Source organism: Haliaeetus leucocephalus, unplaced genomic scaffold, assembly GCF_000737465.1.
Source record: "Haliaeetus leucocephalus isolate CR32 unplaced genomic scaffold, Haliaeetus_leucocephalus-4.0 Scaffold317, whole genome shotgun sequence".
NCBI classification, from domain to species: Eukaryota; Metazoa; Chordata; class Aves; order Accipitriformes; family Accipitridae; genus Haliaeetus; species Haliaeetus leucocephalus.
This window is the reverse complement of record NW_010972753.1, coordinates 5070076-5095114: the sequence shown is the minus strand read 5'-3', so window position 1 is coordinate 5095114 and position 25039 is coordinate 5070076.

The window sequence follows — 25039 nt, the reverse complement described above, 5'->3', positions numbered from 1 at the left end:
TTATCATGCGTAACTGCAAACATTGCCCGTAAGATTATTCACTTCTTTTCAAACTCAGCTGTAGCATATGAAGGCTTGAGCTCCTCTAGCAGTGGATTGTGGAAAGCCTCTCTAAAACTCATAAGTTATATTCACTTTAAATACACACACTTGTTATTAAATGTATAGCATGGCTTACATGGTTGCAAGAGAAACCGAATAAGAGATTTTGAGTTTTCATTTCAGGACACAACATGAAAGAAGGTGATATTACTGTCAACACATGGCAGCAGCTGAAGCAAGCCCTAGGCTCAGGGACCTAACTCCCTCGGAAAAAGAGGAATGTCGACTCTGCATAGCAGGATTTCTGAACTTGTGGATTGTACGCGGGATGAAATTCTCCAGACTTGTCTCGAGTCTTCCCAAGAGACTTGGGTTTGTACCTGTAGAAGTCAGATTAGTGGGTTTTATGAAAGGGACGGTTCAGTCACCACATTACTAACAAAGGGGAAATAAAATGAAAATGAAGGATCCAGCAAAACTCATCTCCAAAAGGATTCTGGGGCTAACACCATCTCATGGCACACTACAGTCAAGTCCTTCTGTTGTTAATTACTTGCTTGGCTTGCAGTAGAGCTGAACAAAATGTTCCTAGTAATACTCCAAATGATGTGAAATATGCTTGTTTCTCAGGTTTCATTACAAATGATATCATTACAGTGGTTTTGTTCAGATTCACAAAAATGTTTTGAGTGAAAATGAGTCTTTGTTGAGGAGAAAGGAATTGGTATTTATAGCAAAAGCATTGAAAAAATGCTAGTCTTTGCCATTCTGATGTGAAAGACAGTAGAACTCGCCTGAGCTTTATTTTATATTCTCTGATCCTTAAGATGAACCTCAGGAGTTATAAATATAGGTGGAAAAATGAAACATGAGACTAAATGATAACTTATCATGTTTCACCTTGCTTTGTTCCTACTACTTATAGCTAAATTAGTAAGAGAAGAGAATTAACTCATTAAAGGGGTAGAGATGATGCCTTACAGAACTTGAAAAATCTCATTACTTGCATACAAGATAGAGTGGGCCTAATTTGCATTTATGTAAAACCACTGGAAGAAATGCAATTATACTAGCATAACTTAATGTGAAGATGAATCAAACTTGATGTCTTTCTTTATAGCTGTGGGGAAAAAAACTGGGTTTCACAAAGACCCTTTAAGGTGAAACTTAGGTTTCTAGTTGATGGGTTATTTCAATGTTTCTGCCTCAGGAAGGCAATTAAAAAATCCCCCCCGCCCCTTTTTTTTTTTAAAGGTGACGTGGGGGATTTACTGGGAGTTACTTTTGGGTTATGCACATATCCGTCACGTACACTTTGTAACTGAGCTAGCTGGTCAGCAAAGCTCAGGTTTGGTTGGGCTACCCTGCAAATTCCGCCCTTTGCAGCTAGTAACATCAGGCTCTTTCAGCAGGGACTCAGAGATACCTGGCCTGCCTGCCATCCACCCCACAGTGTCCCCTCAAGCCCCGATCAGAGACCGCACAGTGCAAATGTCCTTCATCCCTCAGGCAGCACTCCCTCCCTCCTCACAGTCCCGTTTGTCCCCTTGCTCACAGCACCTTCCCTGCTGGGCTCTCCCAGCATCCTTCCTGCAGCCTTTTGCATCCAGAGCCCACGTAACATCAGTGATTATATCAATACAGGGGTGGACAACCGTCCATGCAAATTTTTGTGCAAGTAAGAACCCATGTTTTATATGCTTAAAATAAATTTTTTTGAGACCAGATGTTTGAAAACAATAATCTACGAGATGCCTCTCTCTTCTCTAAATTGTCATTGCCAGGGAACAAAGCCCTGGAAACCTTGGTCCCTGTTTACTGGTCTGAATCTCACAGAGGACTAGTTTTTTAAAAGAAGAGCTCTTCAGGACATTCCTCCATATTTTTTGCTTGCTGGAGTTATTACATGATGTTCATAGTTACAGCAAGTTCTCTGGGGAATTTTTGAGATGGGGGCAGAATAGGAAGAGCTGTCACTCATTGAAATGACTCCTTAGAGTCAGTGAGAAAGTAGTTATCTGGAGCTATATTATTTTCTGCATTTCAGACCAGACGTCTAAACCAGCATTTTGCAGAATGACTATGTTATCATTCTATGTCAGAAGCAAACATTTCAGTAAGTAAATTGGGCATTCTGTGTTCTACAAATAAGGGTCAGGAAAAAGATGCATTGTCTCCAAAAGATCTAACCTGAACTGACACTGATGTGTATCTGGCTGCCTTTTTAATATATATCATATATATATATATATTTTTATATAGAAATATGTTAATATATATATCAACATATATGAACAATCAAATATATCAACATTTACATATATATGTACCTGTATCAACATTCCAACAGAGGTATAGTATATTTATAATATAAGTGAGAATAGAAGCAGCTTCTCGGAGCTGGTTATTTTACCCAAACAGCAATTCTACTGTTTCATTGATTTTAAGACCAGAAAGAAAGGCCATTAAATAATCTCCAGCATAACACAAGAACATTCAGAAGCCACCTGTGAAGCTCATAAACATGATTGCAACAAGAAGCACTAAGAAGCTCTGTCTACGTTCCAGTGTAGTCAGCTTTACATTAGTTTAGCTCAGGTACCAGAAACAATCTCGTTGTAAGATACTGAGCACACTTTGGGGTTTCCTCAAGGTGTGTGTTGCTGAAGATACACTATTTTTACGACTCATACTGGCGTATTCATAACTAGCTCAGCCGTCTCTAGGTGAGGGAGAGGCATAGACAGGTTCCATCCTTTGATATGCTTGGTTTAATGCATTAACCCAAGAAAAAGAAAACCTAATGGGCACCCCCTCCCAATTGCCACAACACTGCAACAGCATCCTTGAAGGTGTTGCAGAATCCAACTGGAAGTTTCTTGTCTATGTTACTAATTCAGCCCCATTTTTTTGGCAGGAAAAATTTTAACAGGTAGGTAGGTAATCCTGTACATCATTTGTACATAATGTCAGAGACATAATGAAGTGTATAAACATAACTAGAAGAGTACTGTAGTTTACTGCAGTCTCAGAACTAAATGGGTATTAAATTAAGTAGCAGCACAAAAATCAACAATTGGAATGTACAAATCACCTGATCATAAATTGATTTTCTTACTACATTACATCTCAGCACAATCCCATAAGCAAAATGCCAGATTTAATCAAGTTACACTAGATTAAAACTTCTATCAATTTTATATGTCCTCTTAAACTTATTTACCACTCAAATATAGCACACATGATTATGAAATTTTCATAGAGACTTTCATGCACTGCCTTATACAAGTAAACACTCTGTCTTGTTGTTGTGACTTGTAAAATAAGAAAATGCAACGTGGAAATCATGGTGGGAGAACAAATATGGTGTCCTGCAATGCCATTTCTACTGCCACTTTTCTGGTACTGAGTTTTAAGGATCCCTTGGTTTTGATCTGTGGCAGAAGAACTGATTTAAAAACAAAGTTTCTTTCCCCAATGAAATTACTTTTTTTAGGCAATTCTCCTCTGGCTACCATGCTGGCTGTCCATATGTAATAACATGTGATTCAGGTAACCTGGGAAACCAGTATTAGCAGATGTAAAGTCTACTGTTTTCCAGCTTTTCCCATTTCTTGTCTTACCTCATCTCAGAACTGTTGATATAGTATATAATACAATTCTTGCTATTGAACCAACAAATATAAAGATGTTACAATACTCGGGCTACTGGGGCAAAAAGCTTCCTTCTCCAGGTGTGCAGAGAAGATATGAAATGCACGAGGGATTCCGAACACGCACATCTCTACAGCTGTCTCAGGAATGAATAGGGAAGATGTTTTTAGGATAGCTGCAATCAATGACAGTTCCAGCTACAACTAAAATGTTGAAAGCAGGGAACAGAAAATGATGTTATGTAGCTATACTACAAAAGAGTGGGTATAGGCTGATTAGTGTGATCATCACACACTAAACTTGTGCGTGGGTGAAAATACCTTCTGGTTGCTACAAAGACTCTGCGGAGCGCAAGTTAAGAGTCGACCAGAACATCGGTTCAAACACAACTGCTCGTGTTGTAACAAGAAACAGCTTGGAAGTTTGATTGAGGGACCTCTTGCTTTCAAGGGGAGGTGGAGTGAAGAGAAGCCAACAGATCTGCCGTTCTCCCACTCCTCGCAGAATGAGTTGTTCAAGAGGGGGATAGATAGCTACCGCTTTCCTGACTTGTCCTCTCTTAGTGACAGTGTGTGTGCAGAAGGAAAGTCGCATGTCCCACCATGAGACTTCTCTGGAAGCCACCGCATCTCCATAACTATGTGCTGACCAGTATTTCTGTACTTCTACTTACCATAGTAATTACTGTACAACCAGGCATTGACAACGTACAGATCGATCTCAAGAGCACACTGACCAATTGTGTTGCAAACAGGTATTTTTAATGAAATTACTGTTGGAAACTGGCTGTTCAGTCTTCAGTTTGAACCAGTGATAAGTATGTGATATTAGCTAGCACATTAATAAGCAGTTGACCAATATTGGCTACAAAACTTAACACAAAATTAAGATAAATATAATAAAGAAGGAAAGAAAATGAAACTTTCTATAAGTAAATATAATTTTCTAAGTGTATCTGATATCTGTGGCAGTGTGTTACATTTTTCCTGGTATAGTTTGTTGCAGATTTGAGTCTTCTTGAGTGGGTGTGTGAGAATTATATAGAAATTCATTGAGTTATCCAGGCTTACTAAAATATAGCTCTTCCTACATGTCATTTCCTAGTGACAAAGGGTACATAGTAATTCTCAAGGCAATAGGAAAAGATTCATATAGCCTATCTATGGCTGTGATTCCTGTGTGGATTTGATCTCCCAAGAATGCTTACAGCCCTGTCAACATCTTAGAGTCAAGCACCACTGAGACTTAAATTTATAATTTAGCATGTGCGTCCCTGTTGTAGCTTTGATCTGAGATCTATTGTACCAAATTCTGTACAAACACAATTTAAAACAATTCACAGAAGAGGTAAAATGAACATACAGTGATGGAGTGTGAACTACACGGTAACACGGTGGGTTTGAGGGCTTGCCGTTCTATGTAGTCTGTCTTTCAGGTATGTGCCTTTATCACTACTGGGGTTCCCAGGGCTCTGCCACTAGCCCAAGTATGAGCCTTCCCTAAATTCATTGTCAGTTGTGGGTGTTTATTCCATTTTATATGCCTGCTTCCCTCACTCACCCATTGTCTGGATGATTTAAAGATCTAGTTCTCCCTTGCTAGCTTTTCCATTTCTCCTGCTGACACCTAATCTCCTCAGCTCCTCCTCCCTCCTACAACTTTAGCCTTCTTAGCAATATGAAGCACACATAGCTGATGAAAACAGAAAGGGAAAATGGAGATGCAAATCACTAATTTAGTATCATCTTTTTTCAACTTCATCTTTTTAGAAACTCATCAGGGAAAATCATAGTGCTTAGGCAGAGTTTAACATAATTTTCAAACTACCCTAGCACAACTGAGCTGCATGATATATTCTGATATCGCCAGAGCCAGAAATGACCCAGAAAAATTAAAGGCCCAGATGGGGATCATGGCTTGGTCTTGAGCAGACTGTGGATTGAAACGTGGAACTTTACAAATTTTGGATTTTTTCTTCAACCTGAAACTTGAGAAGAAGGACACCCACCAGCATACTGTTCGTATCCCAGAAAAGATCTGAACTTTCCTTGCATCCCACCAGGAAGCTGCTCTGCTCCAAAAAGACTGGATTCCCAAGGTTTTCAGTTCACCTTAGGAGAACATGCTAGTCAAATACAGGGGAAAAAACGAGTTCATATAACAGTACAGTACAAACCCCTGGTGCTTTCAAGTTAAGAGTGTGGCCACAAACATCTACCACTTCATACCTACAGAATTGACCAGTGAGATCTGTTCGATGAAGGAGAGAGAGCATAGACAGAATCCTACAGCACTCGTGGTACTCCTTCACGGGAAGATCAAATGGCCAGTACCGGGGCTTGTTGCTGCAAATGAGGCTGAAATCCCATTTGTGCTCCTCCAGAATTCAAATACAGCAGACTCATGCTCAGCAAAGCAGCAGAGTGTTTCTCTTTTTTGGTAAGAAAGGCAGCTGAACCAAGCAATGAAGTGCTGTTGGTCTACTTTATTTGACAAGGCAAACCCTCCCCCCCCAGGGAACTTGGGGAACCTTGTAGAACAGTGCCAGAAGACAAGCAGGAACTAGCTTCAGAATAACTTTGTCTGCCCCCCCGTCTCAAAAAAACCCACCCCACAACCCAGTAAGAGGAGACTGTGGGAGGAAAGAAAGGTCTGAGTCACAGCAGAAACAAAAAAGTGATGCAAAAACCCCAGCCTCCATATGCCATAATAAAGAGACCTCTTATGTCTTTAATTAGCTCATTATAGAAGGGTGTAAAGCAGATAAAGGAACCCAGTATGGAATTATTAAATCAAATGGCATTAAAAAAGAAAGCAGGGAGGAAAGAAGTTGCTCGTGATACAAGTTGTCCTGATAGTGTGTCATTCTAAGCAGAAAGGAAAAAGAAGGGATCTGTAAAGGGTAAGGAAGAAGGATGAAATGGAATAAAAAAGTTTGGACATAACCTGCTGTACTGGACTTGTCCATAGGAAGTGAATGGCAACATTTATATTATTGCCAACATTATTTTGCATATGTGTCTGTATTCCTGAAGAGGCTTCTTTTTCCATATCCATATTCACTTTCAGCTCTCAAAACACAGTAATACCCCAGGTTAAAGAAATGTTAAAAAATTATGTGGTGTAGCATGATGTGTCAAAATGTAGACATCAAGTGTAACATTATCCTGACATTTAAAGATAAATGACACCAATTTCATGCTGTATCTACCTAGCCTCTGCTGTTATATGATCTGCAATTCTGTAGCAAATGAAAGGAGAAGAGCATTTTAGGTACTATAAGTGTTCTGGCTGCAGCACACCATCAGCATAAGTTATACTTTTCAGCTCTATTGTCACAGAAATGACCTGCTAGATATTTTGGCACATTCGTGCTTCGTGCTTCTTTATATTCCTTTGAGTTGCCAAAACAAAGCAAAAAAGGCAAATAGGCTTTAGAGACCATGGCATAATGCACTTAAACAAGTTCAGCAGCTTTTGGAAAAACAAGCAATCACAGAATAGCGTCAGAAACACAAAGAGCTGCCTTTGAACTTACTCGTCTCCACTCAATGCAGATGGAGTGAGAGGGTGCTGTAGTAACCTCCTCCGTGCCTCTCGGTATGAGCTATGCTAGATAGTGGTTGGCATGACTTGGATCCTAGACGACGGGTATTTACTGCTTTGGTCCTTTTGTGGCTACACAAGGGCTTGCAGGGGTTGTACTCTTTTATTCCTTTGGCCTGGTGAGCTCTTGCATGGGGGAGAAATGCAGGAGTTCCTTCTTCCGAGCAAGAAATGTCCTACTCATGAGTAGAGAGATAGGACTTCTTCCAATACCTCTACTATACAGTACTCTCTGCTGTCTTCATTAGCAATCAGAGTAGCTGAAATTATGGATAATACTGAAAAAATGATCTGAAAAGGGGAAGACGTAAACTCTCAGTCTGAGGCAGGGCAGAGCAGGGGAAAAATTAGAGTAGTTCACTGCTGGCAATATAGCCCTGGGTGCACCAGATCAAGATGGATGATACAGTGCTAGTCTCTCCCTGTTGTACCCTATACTAGCTAAATTACAAATCTGACATCTTCCTGGAAGGAAACATAGAGCTTTCCAGTCATTTTGGGTGTGCACTTAAAAATAAATAAATGCTGCGAATATTAATACCTCGGAGACTGGCTTGTGAGGGCCATCTCCTACCTTTCAGCATCTTTGACCCTGTCCCTGTGATACATCCCATCTTGCAGAGGGACAATTTCTGGTTAGTTATTAAGAGAGCAACCTACATGTGAGCCAAGTGGTTTCTTACGAACATATGGTATCTATATCAGTAGTGCAGGGACTTTGGTATAGAGTTTACTCTAAGCCACGTAGATCTGCAAGTACGTGACAGCCTAACACTTCCCGTAGCTCTCCGAGTACCCTACAGTCTAACACTTCACATTTGCTCTGGTAGGAGCTGGATATCGAATAGGCAGTTGCTGAGAAATGGTGAACTCGATGTTACCCGCGCATAAATAAGTGAAAGGATGCGATGCAGGTGAGAACAGGATCTCACAGTCCACAGTCAGGACTTGTGAGTCCTTTGCAGTTCTCTACACATTGCGTTTCTAAAGAATTAAGATAGGCGAAGCACCACTTACCTCTCAGCTTCAGTTCTATTTTCGTGTTTCTCTTTCCCCACTCCCTAGTCTCATCAGACAATTTATCCAACTGTAAGAAGGCCCCAAAGAGGTAAATTCAACCTAACATAAAAGCCATAAAAATTTCACATGGCACATAAAGCTGTTATTTAAATTGTATGTGCAGCAAAATCTTAAAATTAACTGTTGCAGTTAAAAATAGCACGGGTATTAAATTTCAGAATTAAAATATCATCAATTTGATTTACACTAATTTACTAAAATTTTAGGTCACTGTATTTTGAATACTGCATTTGAAAATTGTTATATCTTAAAATTCCTATCTTTGTTTATCTGGATAAATTTTTCTGATACTGCCTGGATAAGTCTGGAATTTTTATTCATTCCTCACATAAGGAATTTAATTTAGCTTTTAACTAAACTGGCTATGCATACTTCATGACTTTCAAGAGAGAAGAAACTCTTCAACAGGAAAACATATTCCGTGGAGCTGCCTATGAACGTGACTTTTTGCTCCCTTCTTTTTCTTCGCTCTTGTATCTGCCAGAAAATGGAGACAAATGGGACTCTTCCAGTTTGTTCCGTCACTGGGAACTAGTGTTTAACAGGTGCCCAGCCATGGCTGAGAGCTTCTGGTGGTTTCCCATCTAATTACTAGACTGGCCTATCACCCCTCCATTTCCCCCATTCATCTTAGTGCAGTCAAAACCACCAACCCTTCTTATGTAGGACATTATAAATCATTGTCCTCATTTTCTGCAGCTATAGGACTGATAAACATAGATGTGTTTATTTATACAGTTCAGTGCCAAGAGCGAGGACCCAGGTTTGCGGCAGCCCAAAGCGTGTGCAGTGAGGCAGCCCCATTTCCAGCCCCCACTGAAAAAAAGGCACAGCCCCGTACCTACACATCTGAATGGTGCTGAGTTGCATCCTCTTCGTTTGGAGTTTGATTAGGGCTAGCTTGAAACTCTACACACGCCTTTTGGGAAGAAGCTTGTTACGCTTCAGTGGCTCTTACCCATATTTGTGGCTTATTCTGCCTCTTGTCAAACAGCATCGCAGACCTCAAGGTCGGAGGAGCCTGTAGGAGGGTACCTTGCTCACTTCTCACCTGTCCCAGGCTCTAAGGCAATATCTCATTTACCTGAAAAAAAAAAAAGAAAGAGAGAAAGAAGCATAGAAACATAACTGCTAGGCTAGAAAAAGGAAAAAGCCCAGATGCTTTTAGACATTCAGAAAAAAACCCAAACCGAAACCCTTGCTTTGGCATGTCAACTGCTAAAAGACCTCTTCTTTAAAATGTGCATTTCCTGGGGAAATGCTAGGAATTTGTAGTGTCTTTTGAAACCATGTCACACAGTTATCCTATTTAACTACCTGTGACATTCAGAACAGCAATATGGAAAATGTGAGATAAATATCAAGGGCTTGATCCTGCCCTTTGGTACAGCAGTTGAGCATCATTTCCAGTTGTTTAAAATCAGCTTCTGACTGCATATGCCCTCAAAATGTGGGAGGCAAAACAGGAAAAACTCCTTTGGCTGTGCGTATCTCAGCAGAAAAGGTGATGGCATTTTATTCAGGAATTGCTGCAAGTGATTTTACCTTAGTTTGTTATGTGAGAAATGTGATGTTCAGTTTTAATTTACACTGCCAACACAGAGCAATAATGCCACCACAGCAAAAATGTAAGAACAGACTTTGTAAAGAAAACGAATCCAACGAGCCAAGTGAACAGTGCCCACGCAACTCAGTATCTCTCAAAACCACTGGCATTGTACTCATTTTCTCTCCAGAATTTTTCAGAGATGTTGGTTAGGCTTTTTTTTTTTTCTTTTACACAATGGTCATTCCTGGCACCACTGAGTTTCACAGAGGTCCATATTGTCAGAAAAATAGTTTTAAAACAACTCATAAGCATAGTTTGGAGGCAAAACAGATTTATTCATATACCTGAAGATTCCTTCTGTGTCTGACTCTATTCACCCAAAAAACTCCAGAAAATTATGGTTTTCCTACATGTGGCCAAGAATCCATAATATCTGCTGTAATGGAAGAAATATAGAGGGAGGGAGGAAAAAGGAATGAATAAAAGGAGAAGTGAGACAGGACAGATTCAGACAAGTAACACTAATAAAATACCTAAAGAAAATTAAGGGGAATGGGATGAACAGAATAGAAAGCAGAACAAATGATGTACTGAAACAAGCTAAGCAAAGGAGTTAAAAATCTGATAAGGGAACAGAGATGACAGAAACAAAAAAGAAAAAGGAAAGAATTAAGTTAAAAAAATCCCAGAGGAGAAGCAGAAATCCAAGGGCCTGTTCCTTCATTTGTGACACAAGCATTATTTTTCCACTTACTTTGATGGGAATGAGATAAGACTCTTAATGAAAAGTAGAGAAATAGAAAGTTTTCTTGAAGATGAAGGAAGGGCAAGGAGACAATGCTCCTAGAGAAAAATAATGAGAATTAATTCAACATTTTGAAGATGAAAAGTACTCTAAACCTGATATATATTATTATTGGGAATTGTAGAACTCACAGAAATTGGGAAAGAGAATTTATCACTCTCTTTTAACAACTTACAGTAGTTTCTCTTCTTGTCATAGAAAAAGCTCTCTGAAGAAGTGCTGAATTGCAGTTTACATTTCTGCCTCTTGTAAAGTTTTTGCCTTTTGCCTCTTCTTTCCTCCCTTCTTCCTGACAAGATCAACTGAAAATGGGTATCACTCTATGGAATTTGCCTGGTACGTTGATCAATGGGGTATGTGGAATTTTTATGCTCCTAAAGTATGCTCAGAGGGCACAGGAGAAATACTTGCCAGTTAAAGCTGCTTGTCTGTAGCAAATCTGGAAAAAGATCAGTCCCTGCCACAGCTCTGGGGCTGAAAATATGATTTTTACGATCACCCTCCTATGCAACAGTGCGGCATCTAAACGTCATGAGGGAAAGGTGTTTTGTCACTGTCGTTGTACGGGTGCTCCATGTCTCAGTGCTCCCAAAAGAAGGGGGAATGTAAGGATAGGAGAGGGAAGAAGTAAAGGGGTACATCCAGTTCAGTGTGGAGTTCAAAAGGCACCCCAGCACAACCCTCCCTCTCACTTAAGGATGTATTGGTGTATGTATATCTCTTTATATTTTTATATTTTTTTAATTTATGTGTATGTTCTTCTATGTATATGAGACTTCTGTCCTCCCCTTCCCATTAACTTTGCCTCTCCATAATCGCACTTTCGTCTTTTGTAACTATTTTATTTCCTTCATAAAGGGTGATCGACCCCCCAAAGTAATGGGGAGTACAGCTAACTGACCACATGGGGGAAAATATAATGATTTGAGAAGCCCTGCAAGATTGCTGTGGGAGGGGAGGAAAGCAATGGACGTCAGCTGCAAAGGCAGAAGTGTGGAAGGCAGCAGGGTCTGAGTTGCAGAAGGAGGCAGAGAAGACAAAGAGGAGTTTGAATCAAATCCTTTTGCTGAGAGGAACGAGTATGAGCTGGGTTTAATGACAACGCTATTAAGTGAAGTGTTTCTGCTGCAGCAAAGAAGCAAAATGTTGTGGGAACACATGTTTTGCTGGTAGGGACAGAGAGGAATGACTGGATTGCTCAGATACATAAGAAAGAGCAGCAGGATTTAATGGCAATACCGAGGGGAAAAGAAATGAAGAGAGAAGTTAAAAAAAAAAAAAAGCACCGACTTTGTGACACTGATGACTACAGGAGATGAGAGAGTTGCCAGTGGTGACAAACAAAGCGGAGGATTTATGTGAAAAATGTGTAAGTTAACCTCCAGCAAAATGCGAAGTATCAGCAAAATCTGGGAAAGGAGGTAGCTACTGGATGATTTATCTTGCTGAGGATCATCTAGACGTTGTAGTAATTAACTTCTGAAATCCTCAGCTTTGAAACATTTCAGACACCTACATTCCTGGGTTTTACATTATTCCCCAATTAACCAACAAAACTGTAACTTGACTAATTTTGGTTTTATCTGTGTGACTTCCTGGGAGCTGAGTGAATTGATGAAAAGGAAACGACATCACATAGGGTTGAACTTGAGAAAGTTCAGTCTCGTTGTGAAAGTAATCACTTTAAAATAACTCCCACTGTTTTTGGTACATTTCAATCTAACTCCTGGCTAAAAGTCAGCCTGTCCTTAGTGACTCAGTTTTGCTGTGTTTCAAGTGCTCCTTGTTGGCTTCCAGCTGCCGTTATTCCTGTATGAACTGCTGTCTCATGATAGGAGAGGAAAGCAATTATATGGGAATGTCTCAACATGGCGTTCGCCTTTCTTCAAGACGCGTTTGCGAGAGGGACTTTGTGTTAGGTTCGGGTAACTAAAGTCTCATGTAACGAAAAGACCTCAGATGTGATCGGCGCTTTGGGCTCTGATCCCTGTCCTAGTACGCCATGCTGGAGAGGTATGAAAGCAGTCTAAAATATTATAATCCTTCCCAGGGAAGATCCCTCTAGAGCAGAAAGTGTGGAAATTGCCAGCAGCTCTGTGGAATCAGAAGTTTTAATGACTCCTCCTGCCTCAGTTTGCCATTTGAAAAAAATGAATGCTAATTTACCTGCACTTTAGAGGTACTGCGGGAGGTGACCTACTTAAAGTTTGCAAACCATTTTCCTTTATAATTTTTAAACAGCATTATTTAGCTAGATTGAGAGCACTCGTGAACGATTGTAACCATGGGCTTGAATTCATAATTGTAAGGCATATTTTGTTTAATAAATTCACAGTGAGAGCATTTGTCGCACCTTCACTGGTTTCAAGTACCTTAGTGAAGGCTCCAAACCAAATATATGGCCCCATCTTGGTGAAAGACCCTTCTTCTCTCATTGTTAACCTAAGATCTAAATAATAACAACAACAACAATAATACTGGCAATAATCATCATCATCATCATAATGAAGCACTCTGGTTTTGGTGACTAAGAATCTTCCCGTTGATTTGAAGGGATACTAGAACTAAGATCAAGTCATCTCAACTTAACCTCCTTGACTGGATCTTTGTATGAAACTTTGTGTAGAACTGTTGATGTCACTGTTGTAGCAGGAATTCACAAAATATAGCTTTCAAAGTCTAATGACCTCCAAAGATACTAAAAGCCATAGAGTCAATTGAGATATTGGTTTTGTGGCACACTGCAGTTTTTCCCAAGCCATTTCCCAATAACTCAGTGTTCCATAGGTGATAATTACTAATTTCTCTTTTTGTCCCGCAGGAGCCAATGACCTTATCATCTCTTCCTTTTCTAACATCCCTTTTTTCCTGACTGATGCCATCCACATTTTTCTCTCAGATTGTCTAATTGAGTAGCATAATTAAATTAAACTCAGAGCAGTTATTTCCAGTCTAGAACTGCTTTGAAATTGCTACTTCTATTTCATACCTAAAAAATATCTATTATTTTCCTCTTTTTTTCCCTACATATTTAGCCATGTGGTAGTTCAAAAACAGTTATCACCTTTCTTAAAAATCTTAACTCGCTGAAGTCATTATCACCCTCATTATATAAAAGAAGAAGAAAAAAAAGAAAACATATGTATCATGTTTTAGACCGTATTGTGAGTTTTTTGAAATGTTTTCTATAGTCCCAGTTGCAGTCTGAGCAGTGTTGTTACAGAGAAAAATGGGAAGGTCCTGTTCTGTAAATAGTCACACATTGTATAATGCCAACAAAAAAAAGAAAATGGAAATGCCTGGGGACGGTCAATCAGGGCATCAATTTTCTGCTGAAACCTTCAAAACTATGTATCTGAATGGAGGTGGGTTTGTTTTCTTCCCTACAATTGTGGAAAGAAAGAAAAGTTAGAACATATATCTAACCCCCAAAAGTCATCACACCCAGATTAAATCCAATGAGCACTTCTGACAGAAGTCTACATGTATATAGGTAGGTATCATTTTATTATGCTGTATTACATTACTCATTGTGACCTGAAATAAATATTTGCAAAACTTTCTACTCTGGCTCAAGGACAGGACCAAAAATGAGAACGTAGGGAAATGTAAGTAAGTCTTGTAGAGGAAAACTACGTTTTGGACTAGGAACTGTTTGCTTGTTTCTTTGTTTCCTCCAAATTACATAGCTTTTTTTTTTTTTTTTTTTGCTACTATCATATACAAATTCTGAGTTGTAATTCATCTGTTTTCCAAGCTATGACATTTACATTATTGGTCGTCTTGGTTTCCAGGAAATATTCTTTCTCTACTGTTCCTCAGGGAAGTGAAAGAGCACCCAAAAGAGAAGCTGCAGTTACACTTTCTTACACCAGAGCCCACCCATGCAGCTGGTGGAAAGAGCCTGGCTTGAAGGAAACCTCTGGAAGCAACACTGGGCCCCAGGGGAGGAATTGCCCAGAGCTTGTTCACACCCATCCTGGCAGTTTCTGCTGTCAGCAGATCTCTCAAGACTGAAATACTGCCCCGTGATTACTCTCATTATATCTATTATCCCAGATCCAACCAGCTCAACACAGGAATAGAAAAAAAGTGATGCTAATTACTCTCTAGTTATGACTGTTGTGGGGTAACAAATTCTTTTGCCTAAGAAGATGTATCAGGAAAGCTGGTGAAAGTTTAAGAGAATATCAATAAAGTGCTGACTTCCTTAGCAAAAAGAAATTGTGTCTCATTCAGCTTTTAAAAGAGCAAAATTAGCAAGAGTAGAGAATCTCTCCTGTGTGTCTGCATGCCAACTCCATTTGTATATTTTTCTGGCATGACCGAATACCCACTAACCCTGCTTCTGAACTATATTTTATTTTGGGATGAGAGTCTGGATCACAGACCTCATGATAATTTTTCCAGTCTACCATGAGTGACGAGCATGGGTTTGATACGCTACCAGGTAATTCAGATACAGGTAAGCCCACCTATATCAGCTAGGTAATGATTCCCTTCTCCCTTTTAATTTTACGACATTAACATAAGAAAGAAACTGTAATGCAGAGACATGGGCATGTGCAAAACATGCTACGGTATATGAATTTACAGACAAGCAATTAATCTATAGTAACTGCCCTGGGCAGACTCCTCTCCCACAACGTATTCTGGGGGAGCAAATGCTGTTTTCACTCAAAGGCAAACAACATGAATTTACATTTACCAATGAATAATTGTGACCTGACTCCATAAATTCACTCTCTACCTTCCTTTGTGGTAGATTGTTCGTAATTTCATATACTAAAGCCTGACAGCGAATAAACCTCCACATCTTCATCTCTCTTAGCAACACAAGAAATTGGTTACATTGGGAAAGTTTGTTTGAGAAAGTGGGCAAGTTATGTCAGTATGAAGCACTGGTACACTGGTATAACTGTATTTACACTGGAATTGTAGCACTATGTTACTAGCCCCTTTCATGTGGCAATCAATGCAGGCTAATGCAAAACTTGTGCATAGATTTGATCTAATATATATGCTAATGTACAATAGAAAACTGCCCCTCCTTTGCTCAAAATGATGGAATAATATGCACACAGAGTACCTCTCTAAGCAAAATCCTAGCATTTGCTTTTGCGTGGTCCCATGATTACTAGAACAAAGATGGATTAAAGCTAATTTGTACTTTGTCACCTTCATGGAATTAACTGCTTGTATTTTGCATGTGCCAAATTTTTTTTGTAGATTGAAATACAGACTAATTTCTTAAAAATTGATCCAGGTTATATGACAGTAAATGAACAAACAACTAATGAGCAGGTAATTTTTCCTCACTGAAAAGCAAACAAATACAAAATACATTATTTTCTTTATTATATGAAGGGTGACTAATGAACCAGTTTCTTCTAGATTATTTGAAAGGCAAACAAATGGTTTTACTTTACGTGCTCCAAGTACCAGCGGTAGACATAGTCCTAATTTCAGCCCTGGTGTTTTGTCCGTCTAGCACAATGTTCTCAAATGGAGGATTATAACCTTTTCAGGGATGAGGAAAAAAATGCAAAGAGCTGCAAAATACTAAAAAAAGCAGTACTTTTCTATTTGTCTAACACCTACTCATATCAAGAAGAGGAGATGCTGCTGTCATTACTAGCTACAAATATTTATATAAAGATATGTCAAGGGTAAAGCAAAATGCCTTGGAGTGCTGTCCCTAGTACAGTTCCCACAGGGCAGAGGAATGAACATTTACACCCACGCTGCATAATTGCAGAGTTCTCACTTTCCTGCCCTGAGGAAGTTGATCTCCAGCCATCCCAGAGATTAGCTGAGAAAGGGCTGCTCTTCTGAGAAGTCTGAGATGCTCCAGTACACCCAACGTAGCCTGATACTCAAAAAAGCCGGGCGCACGTAGAAGGAAAAAGTCAATGGCAATGGCAAAGACTTGGCACCTTGGGCAATCAGGCCAGAAGGCATTCTCTTAATCTTCTCACAGGTGGATCAAGTGGGACAGAGGCCATGAATAGTTCAAAGCTCTTAGAAGAAGGGGGGTATTTTGTCATTTTTTCAGTTCTGCACTCTCTCTCACCTTGCATTTCTGACATATTTTCTAACTAAAACAGCAACAGAAAGAGCCTGCCCTGTAGCTGGTCTCTCTAGTTTAATTAAAAGCTTTATTTCAGCTTTGTACAGATTGTGTGTGCTTACTCGCAGCAGTTTCAGCAAAGAAGAATACTGTCTTCAGTCCCACCAGTCATCTCCAGGTCAACAGCAGAGGTATGGTCCAGGGGACAAACAAGGACAATCGAGATTACTTTCCAGCTCGTCACTCACATTCTTGTGTTTCATCTTCAAATTTGTTTCACTTCTTCCTTCTCCCTTTCTGTTAAAGGGTAAAATCTTTTGCTCTACACTTTTTTTTAACACGTGTAGTGCTTTCTATATAAATGAACACTCATTTCCCTTGTCACTGCCCAGCAACAGGCTCCCCTTAACATGAAACCGATGCAGTGGTTAAATAGAATTATTTCTCCAAATTGTCCCAAATGGCTTGGAGTGGCTGCAGTCTTTGACAACTCTACAGCTGCATCATACTCACCATAACTCTATCATGCAAAGGTGCCTCTTGCTTTTCTGCATCTCTGAAGGTTTAAAAATAAATTTACCAGGAGAAAAAAAAATTGTATATAAAAAGCTCAATTGTCTTAGCATCCTAAATTCCAGTCAGCCATAATGGAATCTAACTGGCATGAGACAATGCCCCACAAGGACTGCATGTGTTAAGATCTGACATATTTGCAACAATAACAACACAAATGCCAACGACAGTTCCACATTTCAGCCGCTCACCTTCAATCCATTGCTCCACTACAGCTCCATTTTTTTTCTGGGCCATGCCAAAGTGCTCATTTTGCCATTCCTAAAGCAGGATGCCAAGTATCATGGACTAGCTTTCTGCTTGGATTTGATATTATGTCTCTCACAAGCACTCAATGTTTACTGCTAGCTTTGAATGGTAAGCGCAGTATAAAATGATAATTTTTTTGGTCTCAAATCTGTTTACTTTCTTAGTTTTAAATATGCAAATTTCACCCCAATCCAACAGATTAGTTTGAATAGCATTTATTTTCAGATTGAGCTTCTAAAATGCAAAAAACTAGCTTTGTGCGATACATAATAGATTTTATAACAGGTTCAAGTGGATTTAAAATGAATATTTTTTGCTGGACTAAAATTAAAATCAATAATATGTTAGTTATGCAGTTCTTTCTGTTTTGTAACCCATTCTAAAGACATCCCGATGTTGTCCTGGGCAACCAGCTCTAGGTGGCCCTAATTGAGCAGGGAGGGTGGACCAGATGACCTCCAGAGTTCCCTTCCAACCTCAACCATCCTGTGATTCTGTGATTCTTAAGGATTGAAAGGCAGCACAAGAAATGAAGGGAACATCTCAGTATTCCGAAGATTTTTTTAAAAGAAATTGTCAAGACCGCGAAGATATTTGGTTGTTAGAACATAATGTTACTTTTTATTGGTGGGACCCAGATATTGATTGGTTTTGGGAAGTAGAATGATGTTAAAAACAGGAGGATTAGGGCACTTTTTTTGTATTCAATGAGCATTTTTAACATCAAGACTGTTTCTGTTCTTATCTCAAAAAAACCCCACAACTTTTAAAGATTTTCTCCCAGGCAGCCAGAAAGAGAGAGGCAAAGATCCTACTGCTCAGAATTTTCAGCTGACATATGAGCATGTGTAAGTTCTATGCCGTATTAGGACTTACCACCTTATAAATTGATATAGTGAGGGCTTCTTTTGGGTTAGCCATTTCTTTTGCACAAGGCTGCAGAGCACACTTAAGTGGACGTTTTCATGTGATACAAGGTTAACTGCAGGTAATGGTTCATCCTGTTCTGTTTCCTCTCATCCTTTCTTTCCAGTGCAGGCATATGGCTGATGTAAAAAGAGTTCCAGCCAAGAAAGTCTTTGATTTTTGTCTCCTGAAAAAGTGAATGGGATTTCTCACTAGCAAAATTGTGTCTTGCCCCTAAAGTTGTTGGCGACATGGGGCACTTTATCACATAAACTCAAGAACTAAAAGCTGCTCCTGGATTTAGTTAAGTTAAACAGGCATGGATAGAGGACACTGAGGTTCAAGACCCTGGTCTGACTGACAGAATTAATTGGGAATGTCAAACTGTAGGTTTCCTCTCTTAACACTAAGCTACTGACTACTGTGGAGGTGTCTACCAGTGGGTGGTTGGGTGGAGGGGAATTCCAGCAGCTCAAATATCAAGTTGGGAATATTTTCCAAGCACTGTGAAAACAGCTGGGTTGTTTTTGACACATCAGCATTTTCTGATTAAAGATTTATTCAACGTTTTCTAATTGCTTCTAAAGCTAAACAGTTGGGACTTACGGGATAATCATATTAGGAGATTTTTACAATGATCATCAGTGTTAATTGCTATTCTAAAAATTAAATGTATGCAATTACAATTCAAAACTAAGACCAACAGGGCATTTGCTACTACTACATGATATTTATTTAAGACACCAAACAGGTTACAATTGGAAGATATTTGAAAGGATGTTCTTTATAATGACAAATTCTGCAGTAACCAAGAACAAAGAAAAGGATTCTCTGACAAAGAACAGATTTTAGGGCAGCTGCAAAATCACTAAGGACAGGGGTAGACACACATAACAAAATTAAACAATTAGCAGTAATTGTTTAGAATAATTCTGGAGTAGCCTTTTCTGATTTCCAACTTCCCTAGTGATTTTGCCTGAACAAAACCCAAAAAAACCCCCAAATAAGTACTGAAGAATCTCAACTACTTGCTGCCAAAACAAGAGAGACACAAAAATGCCATCATGAGTTGCATCTTATAGGTGTCTTCTTCAATGCAACTGCTATGGCTGAAAGCCCTAAGTGCAACAGATCTTAACTAAAAATATAAAAAAGTAATGGCTGTAGCTGCATATGAAAAGCAGACATGTTTCTTGGGTAACACAGTGAGGAGCAAAGCAATATAAAAAAACATTTGTGACTGAGGTTGTATCTAACCTCAACAAATTTAGTCACTGATGTATAGATGTGTTTCAGAGAAGTCAGGGAACCAAAAGCTGACATTACAGCTTGTTCTGTCTCCTAGTCACCAGTCTGTCCTCAGCCCTTGTTTCTGCTGAAGCCTTGTTGTCAGGCCCCATTTTGCCACTTGAGCTGTGATAATCTGCTTCAGTTCTACGTCCAAGACAGTGTTATTTCTTCAGTTTCAATATCTCCAGGTGAGCAAATCCCTATTTCCATTCCTAGTTATCTTTCGCCTGTCCATAACGCTAGCTGGAAGCTACCTTGATAGCAGTTTTTATCCAGGGCTTGGAAAGCAATTCTCTCAGCATACAGGCATCCTCAGGGCCACCAGAAGTGTAACTGTGAGAGCCTTTTACCTCCTATTGGCTTTTTCTTCCTAATAAAGTCCTGATAAGATTTATATGTTGTCCCCGAATGATGTTGTCCTGGTTTCGGCTGGGATAGAGTTAATTTTCTTGCTAGTAGCTGGTATAGTGCTGTGTTTTGGATTCAGTATGAGAAGAATGTTGATAACACACTGACATTTTCAGTTGTTGCTAAGGAGTATTTAGATTAAGTCAAAGAATTTTCAGCTTCTTATGCCCAGCCAGCGAGAAGGCTGGAGGGACACAAGAAGTTGGGAGGGGACACAGCCAGGGCAGCTGACCCAAACTGGCCAAAGGGGTATCCCATACCATGGGATGTCATGCCCAGTATATAAACTGGGAGGAGCTGGTCAGGAGGGGCGGATCACTGCTCAGGAACTAACTGGGCATCGGTCGGTGAGTAGTGAGCAATTGCATTGCACGTCGCTTGTTTTGTATATTCTAATTATTTGATTATTATTGTTATTATTATCATTTTTTCATTATTATTATCATTAACATTATTATTATTTTCTTCCTTTTCTGTCCTATTCAATTCTTCTTATCTCAACCCACCAGTTTGACTTTTTTTTTTGCAATTCTCTCCCCCATCCCACTGGGTGGGGGGAGTGAGTGAGCGGCTGCGTGGTGCTTAGTTGCCGGCTGGGGTTAAACCACAGCAGATGTACGTATTTCATGAGATGGATGGGAGCGAGGAAACTATTGGAGTCCTCTCTCATCGGTCCCTGCTCTGCATTGCTGGCAATATCAGATGATCATGGTGACAAGTTCACTGTCTCCCTCCCTCCAGCACACTTGGTCTCAACATCCCTGTGTTTTCCAGGGGAAAGTTTTAGTAAACGAGGGATCCGCTCCTGGAAGAAGAACAGTGTGGAGACAGCCCTCAGCCGAACCCGTGGAAACCAGCTGGGGAACGGGGAAGGAGGGTGGCAAGAATGCTGGCCTCGATGCATCATTCCCAGGGAAGTCCGTGTGGGGACACGCTGATTCTGTGAACACACAGATGCTGATGTAATCAGTGACAAATGAAGGCTGGTAATAACAACTATAATTGCATTCAGTACTATTTTGCTCAGGTGCAGTAACTTTTCACTTCCCCAAAACAACTGCAAATGACTCTATTAATGAAGTGATTAAAAATGCCCCAAAAAGACCTGCGCATAACACGAAGCTGTGTTCAGAGCGCTGCCTGCAATCACAGGCAGGTTCAGTCCGAGACAAATCATACTGAAAAACCACTCTGATACTTCTCATAGTGTTTGGGGAGACAGAAATGACTTTGGACATTGAAATAAACATTTTTCTCTCTCTTTGCAATATAATTTATTAGTCTCGTATATACCCACACATTCATACACGCATACTCACGTCCTCCCTGTCAGCTGTGGTGACACAAGTAAACCAACTTTATGATTAGTGAGACAGATTAACTGTATATAACATGAAGAGAGGAATTTGCCTGATCAAGTGGAACAAGGAACAAAGGTAAATTTGCCAATTCAAGGAGAGAATCTTACTGCACTTAGTATATTAGATAGGCATTTTGTTCCACCGTCTCCTCTATAATGCAGCTAAGTCTGTAATTGATTTATACTTGGAAGTGTCAGAGTTCATTTAAATAACAGTATAGAAGGGGGAAAAAACTTTACAGAGACAGGGTTTAAAAGCATTTACTGGATTAAATCAAGGAGGGATTGTTAGCGAACAGGATCTTCTACAAGGAACAGTAATTTCAGTTCGAACAGCACCTCCCATAATTGTGAAAAAAGAACACTTTACAGAGGGAAAGATCTTCTACAGTCCACAAAATCAGTTTTTAAAATTGAATCTAAGAAGTTAAGCGTTTTGGTCTGGGAAAGTTGCTTGGTAATGTTTGAGGTTTCCCTGACCTTTACTTGCTTAAAGGAAAGTTTAACTGGAATAAGTACCAAACTGTGCATGTGTGCACCATCATATATTATGAAATAAAAGCTTCCTTTTATCCTTTTATTTGTGCTTGTGAATAAAACATTTATAAAAAAATATACTGCTTGATCTGAGATGTGATTTGTGTTTTGTTTCATGAAAGAGGCTGCAGCTCAATTCATCTTCCATAAAGCTGCCAGATTTGTTAATAGAATCAGCAAATATAAGACCCTGGTACATGCCAGCAGATATTTTTTACAGTGGCATGGGAATTTGAATGATAAATCCAAAAGAAATCTTCCTGTCCTGCAGATTGAGTAGATATTACAAACGAGCTCCTTAAATTTGAAGACCCGTTTCTCCCAGGAGAACCAGTGGAATCCCCAGTGCTCAACCCACACCAGATGTGGTCAGCAAAACACTGGAAAAGGTTGTAGGGTAGGGAACAAGTCTTCATAGGCCAGGGAATAGTCTGGTGGACTGAATAGTCTTTGCCAACTCTTCTTTGATGAGATACCATCAAAAATCTACTGGAGAAATCATGATGGAATTAGCACCAAAATATAATTTTAAAGAATTTTTAGTGAAGAAAAATGTGATAATAGTCCTTAAATACTCTTCTCTTCTTGGCCTATGGATGAAAATTCAATGTAACAAATGCAAGTCTTCCACTGGACAAGAAGTATCTTTGAGAAGCATGTTTTGGGGAAAAGAAAAAAGAATTTCAGATTCTGCCTTTGATTTATGTACCTTGGGTTGCATCTAAGGACTATTGAAGTCTAAAGGAACAGTTCTATTCTACAATGTTTAGTCATTCTGAAAAGTGTAGGTTAAAGTATCAATATTTTATACTTCAGGTTGCATGTCATATCACTTAATTTCTATGAAAGTCGTGGTTTAACCCCAGCCAGCGACTAAGCCCCATGCAGCCGCTCACTCACTCCCCCCCCACCCAGTGGGATGGGGGAGAGAATTAGAAGGAAAAAGGTAAAACTCATGGGCTGAGATAAGAACAGTTTAATAGAACAGAAAGGAAGAAACTAATAATGATAATAATAACAATAATAACATGTCAATAATAATAATAAAAGGATTGCAATATCCAAACCAAGTGATGCACAGTGCAATTGCTCACCACACACCGACTCATGCCCAGTTAGTTCCCGAGCAGCAATCTCCCCCCCAGGCCAACTCCCCCCAGTTTATATACTGGGAAAATAACCTCCCAGTCCACATGCCCAGGTGGGAGAGGGAACGCTCCTTTTGTCCCAGAGCAACCCCTGTTCCTACATCCAGCCTGCCTCCTACCACCTCCTTGAAAGCCCCAAATCCTTTCCAAAACACCCCAGACTGGCACCTTTCCCCTCAGAGGCTGCCTGCATGCCCTGAGCTTGGTCATACCCTCCCAGCCCCGTACCACCCCTTGCGGACTGTCCTGCCCTCTTCCCAAAATCCCTCACGCTTCCCGTGCCAGCGTCACCATCCGGGGATCTCCTCCCGGACCTGTTGGCCTGGGTCAGACCTCAGTGCAGCACAGAACGTCATGGGTGGGTGGTCTTGCTTATTTTATAAACGTGCTTATAAATCACGGTATACCAGCTTACTATATCAGCTTAATCACACTTAGGGGGTGAACTGGAGGCTGGGAAAAGGAAGCGGTCTGGGTGATAGAAGATGCGTCCTAGCTCTGCTTTCACCGATGCTACGAGGCTGCAGCTCCGACTCAGGATGCTCAGTGTCGTGGCTTTTAATATTCTGTTACGCTCTTGAAAACTTTCCGTCAGGGAGAATATTAATCTGTATTTTGAGACATTCAGTCCAATGCGGTTAGACGGAGAGGAGGGGAACTGTGAAGCATCAGATACAGTCAATCATCGTGCTGGTTTGGGCTGGGACAGGTTTAATTTTCTTCACCGTAGCTGGTACTGGGCTATGGTTTGAATTTGTGCTGAAAACAGCTTTGATAACCCAGGGATGTTTTCGTAACTGCTGAGCGGTGCTTATCCAGCACCAAGGGCTTTTCTGCTTCTCACCCACCCCACCAGCGAGGAGGCTGGGGGGGCACAAGGGGTTGGGGGGGACACAGCCGGGACAGCTGACCCCAAGGTGTGACACAGTCCACCGGAGAGGGAACGGTAGGTTACAGCTTCGTGAGCACCTCCGCGCCTCGCAGTAAATTCGTGCTTGATTCCTGACGAACTGGCACAGCTACTTTGTACCAGGCTTGCAAACCCCGTGGGACCTACTCAAAGGAAATTTTTCTTTATAATCCAAAAGAATTATCATATAAATTCTACTGTAGGGATAGGGCTTATATCCTCACATAATGTGTTCCTTTTCCTTTGGGGTTCCCCTGAATCACTGAAAGTATGTTAAGTATTTTCTAGTAATACTTTTCAAAATAAAAGTAAAGTTTTCTTAAAAGAAGTTTGCTTTTCTAAAAAGCATGGTGGAACATTTTGGATCAAAACACTTAGCCAAAAAGGCCTACTTTTTTGTCTGTCTTAAGTCTTTGTACTTTAGTGCTTTCAATTCTTCACCTTTGGAAATGAAAGGAAAACAACTAAAATAAAGGTATGGGGAAATATATAAATACATAAAATACAAATCAGGAAATAATGAGTTGGAAAAGATTGAATTAAACAGGGTTGAAGTGGTTTTTTTTTCATTTGCTTCATTTCTCTTAGGAAATCAACATAAAATCTTTCTGCTTTAAAGGGAAAATCACTACAAATAGTAAAATTTTCAGCATGTTTGAAAAGTTATTTTCCAGCAAAGAAATCATTGATGGAAAAACTATAAATAAGTCTTATTCCACTAATGTCTGTAGCACTTAGCTGAAATCACAACATGCATTTTACAGATTAGCTGTAAATTGTCTAAAATAAACATTTCCTTTCATCGGTTTAGAATCTGACACTTGCAGTTGTGTAAGTTGGAATAAAGAAGAG